Source organism: Lepidochelys kempii, chromosome 3 (assembly GCF_965140285.1).
Source record: "Lepidochelys kempii isolate rLepKem1 chromosome 3, rLepKem1.hap1, whole genome shotgun sequence".
NCBI lineage: Eukaryota > Metazoa > Chordata > Testudines > Cheloniidae > Lepidochelys > Lepidochelys kempii.
Window position 1 is genome coordinate 1,770,824 of NC_136382.1, and position 20,684 is coordinate 1,791,507.

The window sequence follows — 20,684 nt, forward strand, 5'->3', positions numbered from 1 at the left end:
TACACACCAGCCATCATACAGGGTGGGATCTCAGCGGCTCTCATCCACTGCGCCAACCAGAGAGCCTGCCCTCAATTTTATATTCCTTTTTCAGCAAGTCTATGCCATTTGCTGTGTACGGCAGGGAGAAGGGATGGGTTGGCACTTTGTGCTCACCTAGCCCTTAAGATGAGATGCAGCATTTCCCAGGCAGACTTCCTAAAGCGACTATCAACACACAAATAGCTCAGCACACAGATGATTGAGCAACTGGATGTTACACCCTGGAGACTGCCCGCTGCAGACGTCTCCAGCCCGAGTACTTAGTCTTCAGGGCATCCAAGCACAGACATACACACACCCTCCATCCTCTTCAGAGCTAACCCTTTATGGATTAGCCTTTTCAGTTCTCCCCGGCTGGGAGGGAAGAACTCTGCCACTGCAAACAGCCACAGAACTCCATTCATTGTTTTCAGCCAGGATCAGAGGTCCTCCTTTGTTAGGGAGTCATTGACAATATCACTGCAGTTCAGGCCGCACTGAAAGCAGGATTGAAATCCCACTGTTTCACACTCTTTAGTCTCCAGGTTTGTCACAACAGACCTACAGAGCACATTCATTTTCCATCCTTGCTTATTAGAAATAGTTAATTTCTACAGAGGAAACGTTTAAAAAACTCCCCTTCTCTGAAACCTTCCATCAAGGGCCTTACCCAGGGAGGTGTTAAATACTGCTAGTTTACAGCCACTACAATGGGAGTTTGGTGTTCTCATTTCTCCTGAGAACAGACCAGAAGTCATCACTGGGTCTGGTATTTATTCCTTTGACTCTCCAGACTTGGGTCTAGGTGCCAAGCACATTTTAAAAATTTTATCATGACTGTACATATCCTCTCTCACCAATGCTACCCGTGACACAGCGCAGGCCACATGACAGCAATGCACACAGAGGCACTACACACAACAGGTAAAAAAACCCACTCCTGCCCCTAGCAGAGAGGAGCCATTATTGATCCAGCAGACCCATTACAGATCAGTCAAACTATTGCACACCAGGACTATTGACCTGAGGGAGGAGCCGTCACATTTCATCGTGTCAGTCTGGCCTCCACCCCAGATACACTAAATCAGACCGGCTAAAAAGCCCACAGGAAAGTTTTACGGGGAGAATTTAATTAGCAAGCACAATGGCTGATTTTCACACCTCAATACCATGCCATTTCCTTTGCTTCTTTCAAAGAGTGGAAATAATTAGATACCATGCACAGCTACACACAGCAACCCTGGAGAGAAGGCGACCTAGTATTAAGTCCCACGCCAGACATCACTCAGATGTATAGCAATGTAGAGCTGTAAGGGACCGCTAGTCCTCTCATCACCGAGTCCAGCCCCTTGGGCTGAGGCAGGACCAAATAAAGCTAGACCATCCCGGACAGGTGTTTGTCCAACCTGCTCTTAAAAACCTCTCATGATGCAACCCCACAACCTCCCTTGGAAGACTATTCTAGAGCATAACTGCCCTTTTAGTTAGAAAGTTTTTCCTAATATTTAACCTAAATCTCCCTTGCTCCAGGTTAAATCCATTACTTCTTATCCTAACTTCAGTGAACTCAGAACAACTGATTACCATCCTCCTTATAACAGCCCTTAATATGTATTTCAAGATTTATCGTGTCCCCCTCGCTCTTCTTTTCTCAAGGCTAAACATGCCCAGGCTTTTAAACTTTCCTCGTAGGTCAGATTTTTCCAAACTTTCTAATAATTTTTGTTGCTCTCCTCTGGACTCTCTCCAATTTGTCCACATCTTTCTTAAAGCGTGGCTCCCAGACCTGGACACAGTCCTCCAGCTGAGGCCTCACCAGTGCCAACAAGAGTGGGACAATTACCTCCCAGGTCTTTCTTACAAGAGACACCCCTATTAATAAACCCCAGAATATTAGCCTTTTTTGCAACTCCATCACATGGACAACTCATATTCACTTTGTGATTCACTATGACCCCCAGATCGTTTTCAGCAGTTCCCAGCCTAGCCGGTCATTCCCCATTTTGTAGTTGTGTATTTGATTTTTCTTTCCTGTGAACAGTACTTTGCACTTGTCTTCACTGAATGTCATCTGGCTGATTTCAGACCGATTCTCCAGTTTGTCAAGGTCATTTTGAATTCTGATCCTCATGTCCGCCAGGAAAACATCCCCAAATACTAGCCTACTTTTTAGCTCCAGAAAGGAGCTAACTAGGTGTGTAGGAAACAGTGATCCCTCGTGATCTCTCCACTGTAACCTTTCTTCCACACGTGCCCCTTTCCCATCAGTTGTTTGCGGTCCCTAGCTGCCCACCGCAGTGTACCCCTCACCTTGCCATCTGAGCATTCACCTGCATGAGCAGAAAAGCAGCCACAGCTCCTCCAAGGTGCTGGTGTATGGGAGAGGAGAGGGTCTTGAAACTGCTTTGCTTCTCTCACTCTTTAGCCACCCCCTTTACTTGTATTTCTTCCTTGTGGTCTGTATTAGTGACTGGGGCTCCAATCAGGGTTTAGGATCACAGGGTGTGAGGCACTATTCACACCTCAGTTCCTCTAGTATACACCTGAAATCACTCCACTGAAGTCAGAGGAGATGTCCCAGATTTACCACCCATTCACGGGAGACTGTGAGCGCCTCAGGAACGGAGAGAAGGAGGACTAGTGCCACCTTAGAGACTAACCAATTTATTTGAGCATAAGCTTTCCTGAGCAGCAGCTCTCTTCATCGGATGGGAGGTGCATCTTTACATCTACCTGTAAGAGTCCCTCCCCGGGGCTCAACTACAAGGTCTCGGTCTAATCTCAAACATCGGCCGGGATTGCGAGGTTCCGCCGCCCCCCCGGGGACCACCCCGCCATCTCACAGCTACTGCTTAAGTAGAGCAGGAGAAGGTGGAAAGAGAAAGGGAGACACACACACTAGGCAGCTCTCTCCTCGCCTCCTTTTCCGCAGGCAGCCTGGCGGTGCCCCAGAGAGCGACGCTTCCCAGCCCAGCCCCGTGAACGCCCCGGGCAGGCTCAGAGGAACCAGCACCACGAACTCCCAGGGCGTGCAACGCCGCTTCCACCGACGGCCTGCTGGGCGACAGGAGCCAGCCACACCCCCGCACCCCCCCCGCCGCCCCTTCCCCCGCCGCCCTCTTGCCGCCCCTTCCCCCGCAACCCCCTTGCCGCCCCCGCACCCCCCCGCCGCACCATGGAGACGGCCCCGGCCCCGCAGCGGGACTGGGGCCCGCCCAGCCCCTCGAAGTGCCCGGGACGGACGGACCCTTCTCCCCCACGGCCAGCCGGCCGCCCCCGCCGGGAAGCCCAAGGGAAGCCGGCCGGAGCCAGCCCCGGGCTCCGAGAGCGGGGAGAGGCGACAGCGCGGCCCGGGCGGGGAGGCTGCGGGGCGCCGCGGGGTTCTCCCGCCCGCCGCCCCACGGCCCCGGGGGGAACGCGTCCCGCGCCGGCCCCCGGGACCGGGCTCCCGGCTCCCCGCTCCCCGCCGAGGCCGGGCACGGGACGGGCGCCAGCCCCAGCTCCGGGCGGGGCCCGGCTACCCGGGGGGGGCCCGGCCCAGCGCGGACAAAGCCCCGCACAAAGAGGCGCCCCGAGGGGGCCACGGCGGCGGGGCGGGGCCCGTGGGACGGGGGCGGCGCGGCCCCAAGACAACAAAGGCCCGGCCCCGGCCCCCTCCGAGCGCCGCCCGGCCCCCGGCCCCGGCCCCGACCCCCGGCCCCGGCCACCTCCGAGCGCCGCCCGGCCCCCGGCCCCGACCCCCTCCGAGCGCCGCCCGGCCCCGGCCCCCTCCGAGCGCCGCCCGGCCCCGACCCCCGGCCCCGACCCCCGGCCCCCTCCGAGCGCCGCCCGGCCCCCGGCCCCGACCCCCGGCCCCCTCCGAGCGCCGCCCGGCCCCCGGCCCCCTCCGAGCGCCGCCCGGCCCCGACCCCGACCCCCGGCCCCGGCCCCCTCCGAGCGCCGCCCGGCCCCCGGCCCCGACCCCCGGCCCCCTCCGAGCGCCGCCCGGCCCCCGGCCCCGGCCCCCTCCGAGCGCCGCCCGGCCCCCGGCCCCCGGCCCCCTCCGAGCGCCGCCCGGCCCCCGGCCCCCGGCCCCGACCCCCGGCCCCCTCCGAGCGCCGCCCGGCCCCGACCCCGACCCCCGGCCCCCTCCGAGCGCCGCCCGGCCCCGACCCCCGGCCCCCTCCGAGCGCCGAGACAAGGGGGGAGCGGCCCCCGCCCCGGGACGCGCCCGCACCTGCAGCAGCGGCCAGTCGCGTCGGGAGGCCCCGGCACCTGCCCCGGCCGCCCCTCGCCCCGCGCTCCGTGGCGGCTCCGCTCCGCGCCTCGCACCGCTCGCGTCTCCCACCAACCTGCGCTGCTCTGCGGGCGAGGCGAGGGGGCGGGGCCGAGCCACCGCCCCCGAGCCAATCACAGCCCGACCCCTGCCCCGGGTGGGCGGGGCCTCTCCCCCCACTCCTGGCGGCTCGGGAACTACCTCTCCCGATAGGCCCGGCGCCATAGACACCAAGGGGCGTGGCTCGAACGGGGGCGGGGCCGAGTGCTCCGGACACGCCCACCCCTTCCACCTGCTCCTTCTGGGGTTGCCATGGTGACCAGGGAGCCTTCACAAAGGCCTCTCCCAAGGCTCAGAAAGGGAGGGGGAGGGGCCAGCTGCACCCCATTCATGGACCCCCAGAGTCCCCTCCCCCCGGGTTAGTGCCAGCATGCAGGGCAGGGTGCCCCAAAGGGCCTGCTGCTGCCACCCCTACAGAAACCTCCCCCTTCACCCCACCGTGCCCCAAAGCACCTCCCCTTCACCCCCAACCTCCCCCTTCACCCCACCGTGCCCCAAAGCACCTCCCCTTCACCCCAAACCTCCCCCTTCACCCCACTGTGCCCCAAAGCACCTCCCCTTCACCCCAAACCTCCCCCTTCACCCCACTGTGCCTCAAAGCACCTCCCCGTCACCCCAAACCTCCCCCTTCACCCCACTGTGCCCCAAAGCACCTCCCCTTCACCCCAAACCTCCCCCTTCACCCCACCGTGCCCCAAAGCACCTCCCCTTCACCCCAAACCTCCCCCTTCACCCCACTGTGCCTCAAAGCACCTCCCCGTCACCCCAAACCTCCCCCTTCATCCCATTGTGCCTTCAGGCATCTCCCCCTTTGCCCCAAATCTCCCACTCCATCCTGTGCCTCCAGAAACATCTCCATCCCCGTATATCACCCTTTGCCTCACCCGTTGCTGCACTGTTCCCACCTCGGAAAGCAACCCTAGCCGGCATTTATTCCAAAGGGCACATTTTCTCAAGCCCCTCCACCCCCGGCACGCAGCAACCTGTCCAGCACCCCCACCCCAGCCAAGGCCTGCCCGAAATGAAGGTGTCATGCAGGGGTGTTGCTGAGGGACTGCTTGTTTGCACAGGGGAGCCAGCGTGGCCCAGTGGGTGGAGCACTGAGCTGTGGGTCTGTGTGCCTCTGCTACAGGCATGCTGGGTGGCCCTAGGCAAATCACTCTTGCCTCAGTGTCCCCATCTGTAAAATGGGGATAACGATGCTGCTCTCCTTTATAAAGGGCTTAGCGAGCTACCAACGAACTGGGCTAGAGAAAAGCCAGGTGGTATGATGATGACAGTTACCTGGGGCTGAATTACCACAAGGTTGGTGTTAAAAGGTTACGTGCCCACTCGCACAGTGCACATCGAACAGCCCTGATTTGTAGAGCCCTGCCCCAGGCCCCAGGGTCTCGCTCGCATGCCGGGACTGGCACCTGGGGGGTCTCCTGCAGCATGCTCCGGGCAGCCCCTCCTGCAGAGCTCTGGTAGCAGCCAAGTGGAGCTGTCCCTGAGCTTGCTGCTCCTGCAGGTTCGCATGGGTGACGGGTGGGCGTGTGGCCCCTGACAGCATTCAGGGCACCCTCGGTTTTGTTTCCTCCGTCCCTCCCCTGGGCCTGCCCCTTGGGGCTGGAGGTGACCTGCAAAGACACTGACACCCCAGACCAGGCTCAGGGTTGCAGAGGTTCATGGGGCAGTACCCAACACCGCCGCAGCTATGGACAGCACCGGTCAGGGTCCAGCCAGCAGCAGAGCCAGGGCAGCGGTGGACCACAGCAGGGCTTAGCCCAGAGACGGGCCCACATCCCCCTCTCCTCTATACACGCCCCTCCCCTGCTCACAATGGGCCCATGCCCCCCTGCCCTTTGGAAATGGCACCTCATGCACAGGGCGGGGAGGCGTTGCCATGCAGCTTGGCTTTCACCAGAGGCAAAAGTAAGCCGGTATGCCCCGGTACGGTGTACCGGTAAGAGCCAGTGCACCGTACCAGGACCGGCTTTCCGAGCGGGCAATTTAAAGCCCTGGGGGGGCTGCGGCAGAGATTTAAAGGGCCCCGGCGCTCCAGCCGCTGCTACTGCCCCGGGGCCCTTTAAATCCCCGCCAGAGCCCTGCTGCCAAAGCCCTGGGGTAGCGGAAGTGGCGGGGCTCTGGCGGGGATTTAAAGGGCGGTAGCTGGAGCCCGGGGCCCTTTAAATCACCCCCAAGCTCCGGGGCTCCCAGCCGCCTCTGCAGCTGGTAGCTCGGGGGTGATTTAAAGGGCCCTGGGCTCCCAGCCACCGCTACCGCAGCTGGAGCCCTGGCCCTTTAAATCAAGATTTAAAGGGCCCAGGGATTTAAGGCCCTGCCTCTTCCAGTTGAGGCCAGGCCCCCTGCTCAGGACTCCGGCAAACCGGTAAGTCCTCTGACTTACTTTCACCCCTGGCTTTCACCATCCAGCAGCTGCTGCTGCCACCTCTCTGCGGCTCCCAGGAACTGCTCCTGGTGCCCAGGGGGACAGGCCTGGGAGCAGGGGCCTCAGCTCAGCGGGGCATGCTAGGCCCAGACTGTTTTAGTGGGGGGCAGTGAGAGCTCAGGTTTTCCTGAATCTTCCCCCCTTTATTCAGTCCCCCTCTGTCAACTGCCAGCATCCTCCACTCTGAGCCTGGGGGGTAGGGGCAGAGTCGAGACAGACTCCCCCTCAGACCACCCAATTCTGAGCCATGGGGGAGGGACCAGGTAGAGAACCACCCCCATATCCCCGACTCTGAGCCCTGGGGCAGAGTCGAGCTAAAGCAACACCTTGATTCCCCTCCTCGGAGCCCTGGGGGCGGGGTGCAGGGAGAGCACCGCCCCCTCGGAGCCCTGGGGGCGGGGTGCAGGGAGAGCACCGCCCCCTCGGAGCCCTGGGGGCGGGGTGCAGGGAGAGCACCGCCCCCTCGGAGCCCTGGGGGTGGGGTGCAGGGAGAGCACCGCCCCTCCTCTCTGAGGCCAGTGGCGGGGCAGGGACAGGGTGTGCTGGGCTGTGTCCAGCACCCTTGGGCAGCACGCAGCCGCGGTACTGCCTGAGGGGACACTGCCGCTTCTCCCCCCGCTGCCCTGAGCTGGCAGCTCTGCACCCTCACATCAGGTGCCTTTCTCCCTTGGGGGCCCCTGCGCTGCCAGGGCTCCACCTGTAACCCCCAGGTTCCCTTACCTCTGGCCCCGGTGCTGGGAGCCCTCTGCCCCACAGGCCCAGTGGGAGATGCCCTCGCAAGGCCCTTGGGTGGCCGGGCTGCTCCAATGTGTCTCTTCCCGAGGCCGCGCCAGCCAGAGCTTGCTGTGCCGTGACCTCTGCACGCCAGCTCCGAGGGGGCACGGGCCAAGCTCGCCGAGCCGCTCTGGCGCCAGCCCAGCAGGCGGGAGTGAGGAACATGAGGCTAGAGCCAGCCGGCTGCTGCCTTGTGGCTGGCTGCAGGGCTGGCTTCCTTCTCCACGGCCCCGCTGGCCTGCTGCTCAGGGCTGGCCGTACCCCCTGTGCCATGCAACTCACCCTGCAGCCCGGGCGCAGGCTAGTCTCACCCGTGGCGGAGCAAGTCAGCGTCCCGTCCAGCCGCCTTGTGCCAGGGCTCCAGCCTGACTCCAGGCCAACCCACCCTTTTCTGGGGCATCTCCAGGCCTGTCCTCGAGCACGGCTTCCCTGCGGGCTGCTGCTTCCGCCCTCCTGCTTCGGCCCTGGGCTGCGTCCTCCTGTGGCCTGCCCCTAGGCTTGCCAAGGAACTGTCTGATTGCAGAAAACAGAACACCCCTGCCCCACCCCTTCCCCGAGGCCCTGCCCCCACTCCCTCCACCCCCCACTCTGTCACTCACTCTCCCCCACCCTCGCTCACTTGCTCATTTTCACCAGGCTGGGGTAGGGGTAGGGGGTTGGGGTATGGGAGGGGGTGAGGGCTCTGGCTGGGGCCGTGGGCTTTAGGGTGGGGCCAGAAATGAGGGATTTGGAGTGTGGGAGGAGCCTCTGGGCTGGGGCAGGGGGTTGGGGTGCGGGGGGATGAGGGCTCCGGGGTGGGGCTGGGTATGAGGGGTTGGGGTTCAGGAGGGGACTCTGGTCTGGGTCTGAGGGGTTCAGCGTGTGGGAGGGGGCTCAGGGCTGGGGCAGGGGGTTGGGGTATGGGGGGATGAGGGCTCCACAGTGGGGCTGGGTGTGGCATTATGGGTGTAATATAATATCTCATTGAAAGGTGACAGGGCCAGAAAGAGTTAATGAACTCCCAGACTGACCTGACCCAGGGCCGGACTGGATCTGTAAATGAACAGAGCTGTGAAATGCAGCCGGCATTGTGTGAGAGAGAAGGGGAGCTGTGTGCTCTGGTCTTGTGATGTCAGCAAACAAGTCTTGTCTGTTGCTATAGCCTAGATTCAAAGATCAAAAGAGGAATATTAACATTTAGGAAGACACTTGAGTGAAATAGTACTATTGTCCATAAAAAGAAAAGGAGGACTTGTGGCACCTTAGAGACTAACCAATTTATCTGGGCATGAGCTTTCGTGAGCTACAGCTCACTTCATCGGATGCATTCAGTGGAAAATACAGTGAGGAGATTTATATACACACAGAACATGAAACAATGGGTGTTACCATACAGACTGTAACGAGAGTGATCAGGTAAGGTGAGCTATTACCAGCAGGAGAGGGGGAAAAAACCAAAACATTTATAGTATTTGTAGTGATAATCAAGGTGGGCCATTTACAGCATCTGAGGAACTGTGTGTGTGTGTGTGGGGGGGGGAATAAACATGGAGAAATAGTTTTACTTTGTGTAATGACACATCCAGTCCCAGTCTCTATTCAAGCCTGAGTTAATTGTATCCAGTTTGCAAATTAATTACAATTCAGCAGTCTCTCGTTGGAGTCTGTTGTTGAAGTTTTTTTGTTGAAGAATTGCCACTTTTAGGTCTGTAATCGAGTGACCAGAGAGATTGAAGTGTTCTACGACTGGTTTTTGAATGTTATAATTCTTGACGTCTGATTTGTGTCCATTGATTCTTTTACGTAGAGACTGTCCGGTTTGGCCAATGTACATGGCAGAGGGGCATTGCTGGCCCATGATGGCATCTATCACATTGGTAGATGTGCAGGTGAACGAGCCTCTGATAGTGTGGCTGATGTTATTAGGCCCTGTGATGGTGTCCCCTGAATAGATCTGTGGACACAGTTGGCAACGGGCTTTGTTGCAAGGATAGGTTCCTGGGTTAGTGGTTCTGTTGTGTGGTATGTGGTTGCTGGTGAGTATTTGCTTCAGGTTGGGGGGCTGTCTGTAGGCAAGGACTGGCCTGTCTGCCAAGATCCGTGAGAGTGATGGGTCGTCCTTCAGGATAGGTTGTAGATCCTTGACGATGCGCTGGAGGGGTTTTAGTTGGGGGCTGAAGGTGACGGCTAGTGGCGTTCTGTTATTTTCTTTGTTAGGCCTGTCCTGTAGTAGGTGACTTCTCGGTACTCAAACCAGTCGGAGAACACTTCAATCTCTCTGGTCACCCGATCTCTGACCTAAAAATCACAATATTACAACAAAAAGACTTCAAAAACAGACTCCAATGAGAAACTGCTGAATTGGAATTAATTTGCAAACTGGATACAATTAACTCAGGCTTGAAAAGAGACTGGGAGTGGATGAGTCATTACACAAAGTAAAACTATTTCCCCATGTTTATTTCCCCCCCCCCCACACACACACACACTGTTCCTCAGACGTTCTTGTTAACTGCTGGAAATGGCCCACCTTGATTATCACTACAAAAGGTTTTCTTCGCCCCCTCACCCCTTTCTCTCCTGCTGGTAATAGCTCATCTGAAGTGATCACTCTCCTTACAGTGTGTAGGTAACACCCATTTTTTCATGTTCTGTGTGTATATAAATCTCCTCACTGTATTTTCCACTGAAGGCATCCGATGAAGTGAGCTGTAGCTCACGAAAGCTTATGCTCAAATAAATTGGTTAGTCTCTAAGGTGCCACTAGTACTCCTTTTCTTTTTACGAATACAGACTAACACGGCTGCTACTCTGAAACCTGTCATTATGCAAGGCACTGCATTTAGCCGTATGGAGTGGAAATCTATCAACTTCATGAAAAAACTCGTACAGATACAGACAGACATCATCTTCCTTTCCAAATGCAAACAGATGGACATCGTACCAAAAGGACTGAAGGTAAAAAATCCATTACAATCTACATACCACACAGACTATGCTGACAGCTTGTGCCACACGCTCTCAAAGAAACTGCGGAACCACCTGATCAACATCCTCTACAGCAAACAGGGAAAGATTAAGAATGAGCTCTCAGAACTGGATACTCTCATAAAAAAACAACCTTCCACGCAAACTTCCTCGTGGCTGGACTTTACTAAAACTAGACAAGCCATTTACAACGCACACTTTGCTTCTCTACAAAAGAAAAAGGACACTAAACTATCTAAACTACTGCATGCCACAAGAGGCCACAGCAATGGTTCCCTTAACCCACCCAGCAATATTGTTAATCTATCCAACTATACTCTTAGCCCAGCAGAAGAATCTGTCCTATCTCGGGGCCTCTCCTTCTGCCCCTCCACCCCCACGAACATGATACAGTTCTGTGGTGACCTAGAATCCTATTTTCAATGTCTCTGACTCAAGGAATATTTCCAACACACCTCTGAACAACATACTAACCCACAGAGACCTTCCTACCAACACTACAAAAAGAAGGATTCTGGGTGGACTCCTCCTGAAGTTTGAGACAGCGGACTGGACTTCTACACAGAGTGCTTCCACCGACGTGCCCGGGCTGAAATTGTGGAAAAGCAGCATCACTTGCCCCACAACCTCAGCCGTGCAGAACACAATGCCATCCGCAGCCTCAGGAACAACTCTGACATCATAATCAAAAAGGCTGACGAAGCAGGTGCTGTTGTCATCATGAATAGGTCGGAATATGAACAAGAGGCTGCTAGGCAGCTCTCCAACACCACTTTCTACAAGCCATTACCCTCTGATCCCACTGAGAGTTACCAAAAGAAACTACAGCATTTGCTCAAGAAACTCCCTGAAAAAGCACAAGAACAAATCCGCACACACACACCTCTAGAACCCCAACCTGGGCTATTCTATCTGCTACCCAAGATCCATAAACCTGGAAATCCTGGATGCCCCATCATCTCAGACATTGGCACCCTGACAGCAGGATTGTCTGGCTATGTAGACTCCCTCCTCAGGCCCTATGCTACCAGCACTCCCAGCTACCTTCAAGACACCACTGACTTCCTGAGGAAACTACAATCCATCGGTGATCTTCCTGATAACACCATCCTGGCCACTATGGATGTAGAAGCCCTCCACACCAACATTCCACACAAAGATGGACTACAAGCCGTCAGGAACAGTATCCCCGATAATGTCATGGCTAACCTGGTGGCTGAACTTTGTGACTTTGTCCTCACCCATAACTATTTCACATTTGGGGACAATGTATACCTTCAAATCAGCGGCACTGCTATGGGTACCCGCATGGCCCCACAGTATGCCAACATTTTTATGGCTGACTTAGAACAACGCTTCCTCAGCTCTCGTCCCCTAATGCCCCTACTCTACTTGCGCTATATTGATGACATCTTCATCATCTGGACCCATGGAAAAGAAGCCCTTGAGGAATTCCACCATGATTTCAACAATTTCCATCCCACCATCAACCTTAGCCTGGACCAGTCCACACAAGAGATCCACTTTCTGGACACTACAGTGCTAATAAGTGATGGTCACATAAACACCACCCTATACCGGAAACCTACTGACCGCTATTCCTACCTACATGCCTCCAGCTTTCATTCAGACCACACCACACGATCCATTGTCTACAGCCAAGCTCTGCAATACAACCGCATTTGCTCCAACCCCTCAGACAGAGACAAACACCTACAAGAGCTCTATCAAGCATTCTTACAACTACAATACCCACCTGCTGAAGTGAAGAAACAGATTGACAGAGCCAGAAGAGTACCCAGAAGTCATCTACTACAGGACAGGCCCAACAAAGAAAATAACAGAACGCCACTAACCGTCACCTTCAGCTCCCCAACTGAAACCTCTCCAGCGCATCATCAAGGATCTACAACCTATCCTGAAGGACGACCCATCACTCTCACAAATCTTGGGAGACAGGCCAGTCCTTGCTTACAGACAGCCCCCCCCCCCCCTGAAGCGAATACTCACCAGCAACCACACACCACACAACAGAACCACTAACCCAGGAACCTATCCTTGCAACAAAGCCCGTTGCCAACTGTGTCCACAGATCTATTCAGGGGACACCATCATAGGGCCTAATCACATCAACCACACTATCAGAGGCTCATTCACCTGCACATCTACCAATGTGATATATGCCATCATGGGCCAGCAATGCCCCTCTGCCATGTACATTGGTCAAACTGGACAGTCTCTACATAAAAGAATCAATGGACACAAATCAGACGTCAAGAATTATAACATTCAAAAACTAGTCTGAGAACACTTCAATCTCTTTGGTCACTCGATCTCTGACCTAAAAGTCGCAATATTACAACAAAAAGACTTCAAAAACAGACTCCAACGAGAGACTGCTGAATTGGAATTAATTTGCAAACTGGATACAATTAACTCAGGCTTGAATAGAGACTAGGAGTGGATGAGTCATTACACAAAGTAAAACTATTTCCCCATGTTTATTCGACCCCCCCACCCCCCACACACACTGTTCCTCAGATGTTCTTGTTAACTGCTGGAAATGGCCCACCTTGATTATCACTACAAAAGGTTTTCTCCCCCCCCCACCACCACCCCGCTCTCCTGCTGGTAATAGCTCATCTTAAGTGATCACTCTCCTTATAGTAACACCCATTGTTTCATGTTCTCTGTGTATATAAATCTCCTCGCTGTATTTTCCACTGAATGCATCTGATGAAATGAACGGTAGCCCACGAAAGCTTATGCTCAAATAAATTGGTTAGTCTCTAAGGTGCCTTTTCTTTTTGCGAATACAGACTAACCATGGCTTCTACTCTGAAACCTATTATTGTCTATATGTCTCTTTGAAGGTTGTGGTAACCGGTATCTGAACTGTTAATGGATAAATTACCCTGGGCTAATTGCCAGGATGTTAAGGAGAAGGAAAGAGAAGCCGATTGTTTTCTCAGGCCAAGAGGCTGCTGGAAATGTATAAATACCCTGGGATACGATCCTTCTTCATCTCCAATCTGCTTTGGGTTTCAAAAAGGGGAAACCCTGAGCCAAGAATTGAGATCCCCAGTCACTGACTGGAGTCACCCTGAATTGAACTATAACCCATGGACTATTTCTAAAAGAACTTTTGGCAACTACAAACTCCCGTCTCTACTATGTACCTGAACGTCAAGAAACTGAACTCAAGTCTGTCTGTATATTGATCTTTCAACCAACTCTCCCTCTTTTCTTTTTTAATACATTTTAGTTTAATTAATAAGAATTGGCTATAACCGTGCATTTTGGCTAAGATCTAAGTTATCATTGGACCTGGGTCTGGGGCTTGGTCCTTTGGGATCGAGAGAACCTTTTTTCTTTTACTGGGGTGTTGGTTTTCATAACCATTCATCCCCATAACGAGTGGCACTGGTGGAGATACTGGGAAACTGGAGGGTCTAATGGAATTGCTTGTGTGACTTGTGGTTAGCCAGTGGGGTAAAACCAAAGTCCTCTCTGTTTCACTGGTTTGGCATGCCTTAACAATAAAGGACACCCAGCCTCAGGCTGTGACTGCCCTGCTTTAAGCAATTAGTCCTGAATTGATACTCTCAGTTGTGTCCCGCCAAAGGCAGCCTCGTTACACTGAGGATGAGGGGTTGAGGTGCAGGAGGGGGCTTAGGGCTGGGCAGGAGGTTGGAGTGCAGGAGGGGGTGCAGGGTGCAGGCTCTGGGAGGGAGTTTGGGTGCAGGAGTGAGTGACGTTCCCCTGGTGTTATCTAGACTGGTGATCTCCTAGGTCACTCCAATCCTCAACTCTGGGAGCCAGCCTTACCCTGCTCTGCTGTGAGAACCCCCACTCCCAGGCTGTTGACACACAGTCTCTGGCATGTAAGCTGCTCCCAGCTACGTGTGTGAGCACTTTGGGCCAGCCGCTGCTTGGCTTACGCAACCGAATGATACTAGCCAATATCTCCAGTCCCAGATACAACCCTAGGAACCTCTGCCTTGCAATGTCCAGTTATGGCTGCTGGACGCTGCAAGCTTATATGAGTTTGTCAATTTAACAAAGAAATTGATATGTACCAGGCTTGTTATCCCAAGGGGAGTCTCTGACACGCTTCACACCAAATGCACTGCTTCAGGTAGAATAAACAAAACAAATTTATTAACTACAAAAGATAGATTTTAAGTGATTATAAGTCAAAGCCCAACAAGTCAGATCTGGTCAAATGAAATAAAAGCAAAATGCATTCTAAGCTGCTCTTAACACTTTCAGTGCCCTTACAAACTTAGATGCTTCTCACCACAGGCTGGCTGGTTGCCCTTCAGCCAGGCTCTGCCTTTTGATCAGCATTTCAGCCACTTTGGGGGTGGTATCTGTAGATGGAGGTGGAAGAGAGAGGAAGAGCAAGGCAAACATCTCTCCCTTTTATCCTGTTCTTTCTTCCCTCTTGGCTTTGTCCCCCCCTCTCCTTTCAGAGTCAGGTGAGCATTACCTCATCGTAGTCCCAAACTGACCAAGGGAAGTGGGGTGACTCACTCGAGAGTGCAACAGATCCTTTGTTGCTGCCTAGGCCAATGTCCTTTGTTCCAGTGATGTTGGGCTGGGTTTGTCCCATACATGCCCTGATGAGGTGTGAACTGTCCTTCTGCTCCTGGAGAGTTTCTGCCTGGGCTTGTTTTAAGCCACGACGACACATTTTCATAATTATAGACATGAAATTACAACCTATAACATCACTATAACAACAATGCTCAGTGCATCGTGAGCCTTTCGAAGACACCTGACATGACAAACTTTGCACTGGATACCACACAATCATATTATAAGAATGAACATGGGGGTGCAGGGTGTTCCCCTGAGGTACAGAGCATCACAGAGGGTTCCAAGCTGGGAACAGGGGGTTAGGGTGCAGAAGGGATTTTGAGGTGCAGGCTCCAGGAGGGAGTTTGGGTGTGGGAAAGTTCCAAGCTGGGGCAGGAGGTTGGGGTGCGGGAGGATGTGAGGGGTGCGGGCTCTGGGCAGCACTTACCTCAGGCTGCTCCTGGAGGCGGCCGGCATGTTGGCTCCTAGGCGCAGGGGTGGCTGAGGGGCCCTGCGTGCTGACCCCGCCTGCAGGCGCCACCCCTGCACTCTCATTGGCTACAGTTCCCAGCCAATGGGAGCTGCAGAGCTAGTGCTCGGGCGGGGGGGTAACGTGCTGGCCACCCCTGTGCCTAGGAGCCAGAGGAAGATGCATGCACCTTGCCTGCCCCACTGCGGGCAGCCAACCGGACTTTTAATGGCCTCCAGGGTCCCTTTTTGACCAGGTGTTCTGGTCAAAACTGGGATGCCTGGCAACCCTACCTGCCCCTGGGCTTCTTCCCCAGCCCTCGGCAGAACGGTAAGAAAGGAATAGCCGTCCCAACACACAATTAGCCCAAACATCACCCTGGCCTCCCTCCTCTCCAGAGATCCCTGACAGGCCATGGCCCAGCTCATCCTCAGGGCAGTGCTCACAGGACCCCTCTGTCACGTTTGTCCTCTGCTGTGTTGGCTCTGTGGGGAGAGTTCTGGCCACCTCACAGGGCCAGGCCTTTCTGAACTGGGCTTCTGCCTTTGAAGGCCCCCACTCCTCCATGCCTGGCATGCCTGAGCCCAAAGCTGCAGGGTTTGTAACCCCCTAGCCCTGGTGCCCACACCCTGATGCAGGCTGAAGGCCCCATTGCGGGTGGGGAAGTCTCAGAGGGGCGCTGGGGTGAGTCCGGGGAGCTAGTCTCGGAGCAGAGCTGAGCAGGTGAGCTGGGCATAGCTGGGGGTGCATTCCCCCTGCAGCTTCAGAGCTGCGAAGCTCTGGGTGAGCACAGGCTGGATGTCAGGGCCAGCAGAGCAGTGACCCACTGAGCTTGAGTGAGGCTGCTTCCAAGCCCAGAAATACTATGTCCCAGCTGGCGGCCATGGCCCGCTGAGCTCCTTGCCTCTCTGGCAGCTGGCCCCCATGGCTGCAGCCACACAAGCCCAGGAGGGCGTGGGCCTCTGCAGTGGCCATGGGAAGGCACAGTGCTCTGCCAAAGCCCCCATGGGACTGTCACCTGATGTGCTGAAATTACCTCTGAGCCCGTTTTCCTTGCCAGCTTGGGATTCCAGAACCCCGTCTTGTTTAGCCAGACACATTAGCCTGCTGCAACACAGACTCAGGGTCTGGGCCACAAAGCTGCAGAATTTAACCAAAAACAGCTCAGCAGGTTACCTCTCCAGCACCCAGACACCCAGTTCCCATGGGATCCAAACCCCAAATAAATCCGTTTTACTCTGTATAAAGCTTATACAGAGTAAACTCGTAAATTGTCCGCCCTCTATAACACTGATAGAGAGATATGCACAGCTGTTTGCTCCCCCAGCTATTAATCGCTTACTCTGGGTTCATTAATAAACAAAAGTGATTTTATGAAGTATAAAAAGTAGGATTTAAGTGGTTTCAAATAATAACAGACAGAACAAAATAAGTCACCAAGCAAAATCAAGCAAAAACATGCAAGTCTAAGCCTAGTACATTAAGAAACTTTGATTACAAGTAATATCATAGAATATCAGGGTTGGAAGGGACCCCAGAAGGTCATCTAGTCCAACCCCCTGCTCAAAGCAGGACCCATCCCCAATTAAATCATCCCAGCCAGGGCTTTGTCAAGCCTGACCTTAAAAATATCTAAGGAAGGAGATTCCACCCCCTCCCTAGGGAACCCATTCCCGTGCTTCACCACCCTCCTGGTGAAAAACCTTTATTGTAATATCCAACCTAAACCTCCCCCACTGCAACTTGAGACCATTACTGCTCGTTCTGTCATCAGCTACAACTGAGAACAGTCTAGATCCATCCTCTCTGGAACCCCCTCTCAGGTTGTTGAAAACAGCTATCAAATCTCCCCTCACTCTTCTCTTCCACAGACTAAACAATCCCAGTTCCCTCAGCCTCGCCTCATAAGTCATTTGTTCCAGTCCCCTAATCATTTTTGTTGCCCTCCGCTGGACTCTCTTCAATTTTTCCACATCCTTCTTGTAGTGTGGGGCCCAAAACTGGACACAGTCCTCCAGATGAGGCCTCACCAATGCTGAATAGAGGGGAACGATCACGTCCCTTGAGCTGCTAGCAATGCCCCTACTTATACATCCCAAAATGCCATTGGACTTCTTGGCAACAAGGGCACACTGCTGACTCATATCCAGCTTCTCGTCCACTGTCACCCCTAGGTCCTTTTCCGCAGAACTGCTGCCTAGCCATTCGGTCCCTAGTCTGTAGCTGTGCATTGGGTTCTTCCGTCCTAAGTGCAGGACCCTGCACTTATCCTTATTGAACCTCATCAGATTTCTTTTGGCCCAATCCTCTAATTTGTCTAGGACCCTCTGTATCCTATCCCTCCCCTCCAGCGTATCTACCACTCCTCCCAGTTTAGTGTCATCTGCAAACTTGCTGAGGGTGCAATCCACACCGTCCTCCAGATCATTAACGATGGGTCTGTGTGCGCAGGCCAGCTCGGGGCAAGCGAGATGGCGGGGTGGGGCACGGTTGTGCTTGCATGTGCTGTGGGGAGAGCAGGGAGCTGGGCCAGTCCTGTGGGACAAGAGCCAATGCTTTGCTTTCTCCCCCCCCACAGGACTTCCCCTGGGCAGGCCCCAAATCCACACACTCCCCCCACCCTGGTCCTCCCACCCCAGGGGCTGGAGCTGACCCAGCCACATGGTCCTCCCACTTTAAGGGGTGCTCCTGTGACTACAGGCCATTTCCCACAGAGGCTGGGCTGTTATTAAACTCCCTGCGGCTGTGCCATGGGTTTGGTCCCAGTGCCAAGACAGATCTGCAGCCCGGCTGCAGCGCGCGGCACGGAGACGCGGCTCACAGAAGCTGTGATCAAGGACGCCTGCTCAGGCCGGCTGAGCCTCCCCCCAGCTCTGAGGAGACTCTGGTCACACACAGGCCTCCCCGTCCGTGTCCTCCGAGCAAAGGAGCACCGGGCAGCGCAGCCAGCAGGGACGTGCCATTCTCCAAGGCAAACCAAACCCCTCACATGCCCAGCACCAGGCAGCGCTGGGCCAAGGCTGGCCCTGCAGCCAGCCAGCCCGGCCGCACTCTGGCCGAGGGAGGCTCTAGCAAAGTTTGGCTGTTTCGATCTAGCCCCCGCAGACACTCTGCACTAAGGCCGGAGGGGACGTGATCCCCAGCTGTAAGACCCTGCGTGGGGTACAGAGATCTGTCAAGGAGCTCTGCGGGCTCGCAGAGGAAGGGCCCTGCAGTGGCTGGCAGTGGAAGCGCGGCAAATTTGGACCAGCCCACGGTGCACGTTGTTGGCGGGGAGGGTAACTAGCCCCTGGAACAGCTCGCCCCGGTCGGGGCTGGACGCTCCGTCATGGACCACGGGTCGATCTCTACCCGCTCTCCGGTGGGGCTCAGTGAGGGGCAGGTCTCGGGCCGGCGCTCTGCAGGGGGTCCGGCAGGGGTGCTGTGATGCTGGGCCCTGCCCTCACACCACTCACTGGAGCCCTATGAAGGCAGCAACGTCTCCCAGGACACGGAGACGCAGCTGGGGTGCGGGCCCATTGCCATGGGCGGCTACAAGGGGCCTGCTGTGGCCTTTGTGCTCGGGCTGGGGGCACAAGGGCAGCTGGGGTGCAGACACGGCCCCAAGGGACCCTGCTAAAGCATCCCAGCTGGGTCCAGAGGGATAATCCCTGGATGAAGAACCTGGCTTCTCTGGGGTGCCCTAGTGGCCACAGGCCGAGGTCAGTGGAGCTGTCAGCACTCTGTGCCGATGGCACTGGGACCTGCGGACGCGGCAGCCATGGCCAGGCCCGGGCCAGCTGGCGGGAAGGCTCTGAGCAGGGATCAGTGCCAGGCCCTGCTGGGATGCCCCATGCTCTGCACTGTGACCCGTCTGCCCTGGGCTGTGGGGTGACGGTAGAACCGTCAGCGCTTCACCCCAACGCCGGCTGAGCTCTAATGCCGAGAATGGCTGGAGCCAAGTCACTGGATGCCGTTTCTGTGCGTGCAGCGCCCCTGGGACCTTCTCCAGCTGGTGCCGGGACACCTGCCCGGGTGCTGGTGTGGGACTGCCTCACTTCTGTCTGCCTTGGGGGGCAGCACGCTGCGCCTAGCCCACACGCCAGAGAGACCAGGCCGGCGCAGCGGGAGCTGCCAATTCTCACCGGCCACGTCCTCCTCCTGCTCTCAGCTCCTGGCCTATTGCGCCAGACAGTGGCCTGGGTCTCACGCTGTGGACAGCGGATTCGGGATCCTGCGCCGTGGCAGCCCCTTTCCAGCACACCTACGGGTTTGTGAGCCTCACTGAATCCCGGGTGGGCGCCAGGAAGCGGAGGTCAGGCATGCCGGCAGAGACGGGCACGCCGCCCAGGGCGGTACCGAAGGGCCAGGGCCCAGGAGGGCAGGCGGCGTTAGTACCCACGGGGGCGGCAGAGATGGAGCAGGAGCCGGAATCAGGGTCTGCCATGGAACACGAATCAAGCGTATGGCAGATTGGAGGGGCCGGGGGAGGGACTGGACCCAGCGGCACAGGATGGAAAAGGCGCGGCTTTGTGGCAAGCACTGGCGGTAGGCCAGCCAGACGGCTCCACAGGGCGGGTCTCCCTGGGCCAGGCTTTGCAGCAGCAGATCAGCTCGGGTTGTCAAGTTCTCCTCCTGGTCTAATTACCTGGGGCGCCTGTTCTCACAGAAGGGTCTGCAGCAAGAATTCACCCCAGGAGCCAGCGCTCAGAGGCCCCGGCCACCTGCCCTGCCTGATGCCGTGAGGCCAAGGCTTGTTTCCCTCAGCAGGTGTGTGCCCAGGAGGCAACTGGCGCGAGGTGTGCCCCCAGCATGCTGGGAGTGCATGACATGCCGATCCACAACGGCTCTGCTGGACTTGGTGGGATTTAAAGCTAAGCACCTGCCGGGAGCGGGGCCTGGACCGCAATACGGGCAGAGGAGCGGCATCAACGCCCCCACCCTCAGGTCACACACAAACCTACTTACAAACGGGTGCTGCAGCTGCTGGGGTTGGCTGGCTGTAACGTCCTCGAGCTCACGGCTCCCCTGTGCCCAGGGGCAGGGCCTGACTAGTGAGATCAGACAGCGGCACAGATGGGACCGACGGGCACCCGCAGTGCCAAGGACCCCGCGCACCAAGACAAGAGGAGGCGACACAAAGCACA

The 20,684-nt window shown here is 56.1% G+C and overlaps 1 protein-coding gene across 2 annotated transcripts in view; it reads right to left on the reverse strand.

Annotated features, from left to right (window-relative positions):
* Positions 1-4,342, reverse strand: part of DPYSL5 (dihydropyrimidinase like 5) — a 100,367-nt gene extending 96,025 nt beyond the window's left edge. For both annotated transcript variants that reach the window (XM_073335460.2, XM_073335461.2), the window contains exon 1: positions 4,238-4,342. The gene's annotated coding sequence lies outside the window, so the exon portion shown is untranslated. The remainder of the gene's footprint in view (positions 1-4,237) is intronic.
* Between the last annotated feature and the right edge of the window lie 16,342 nt (positions 4,343-20,684).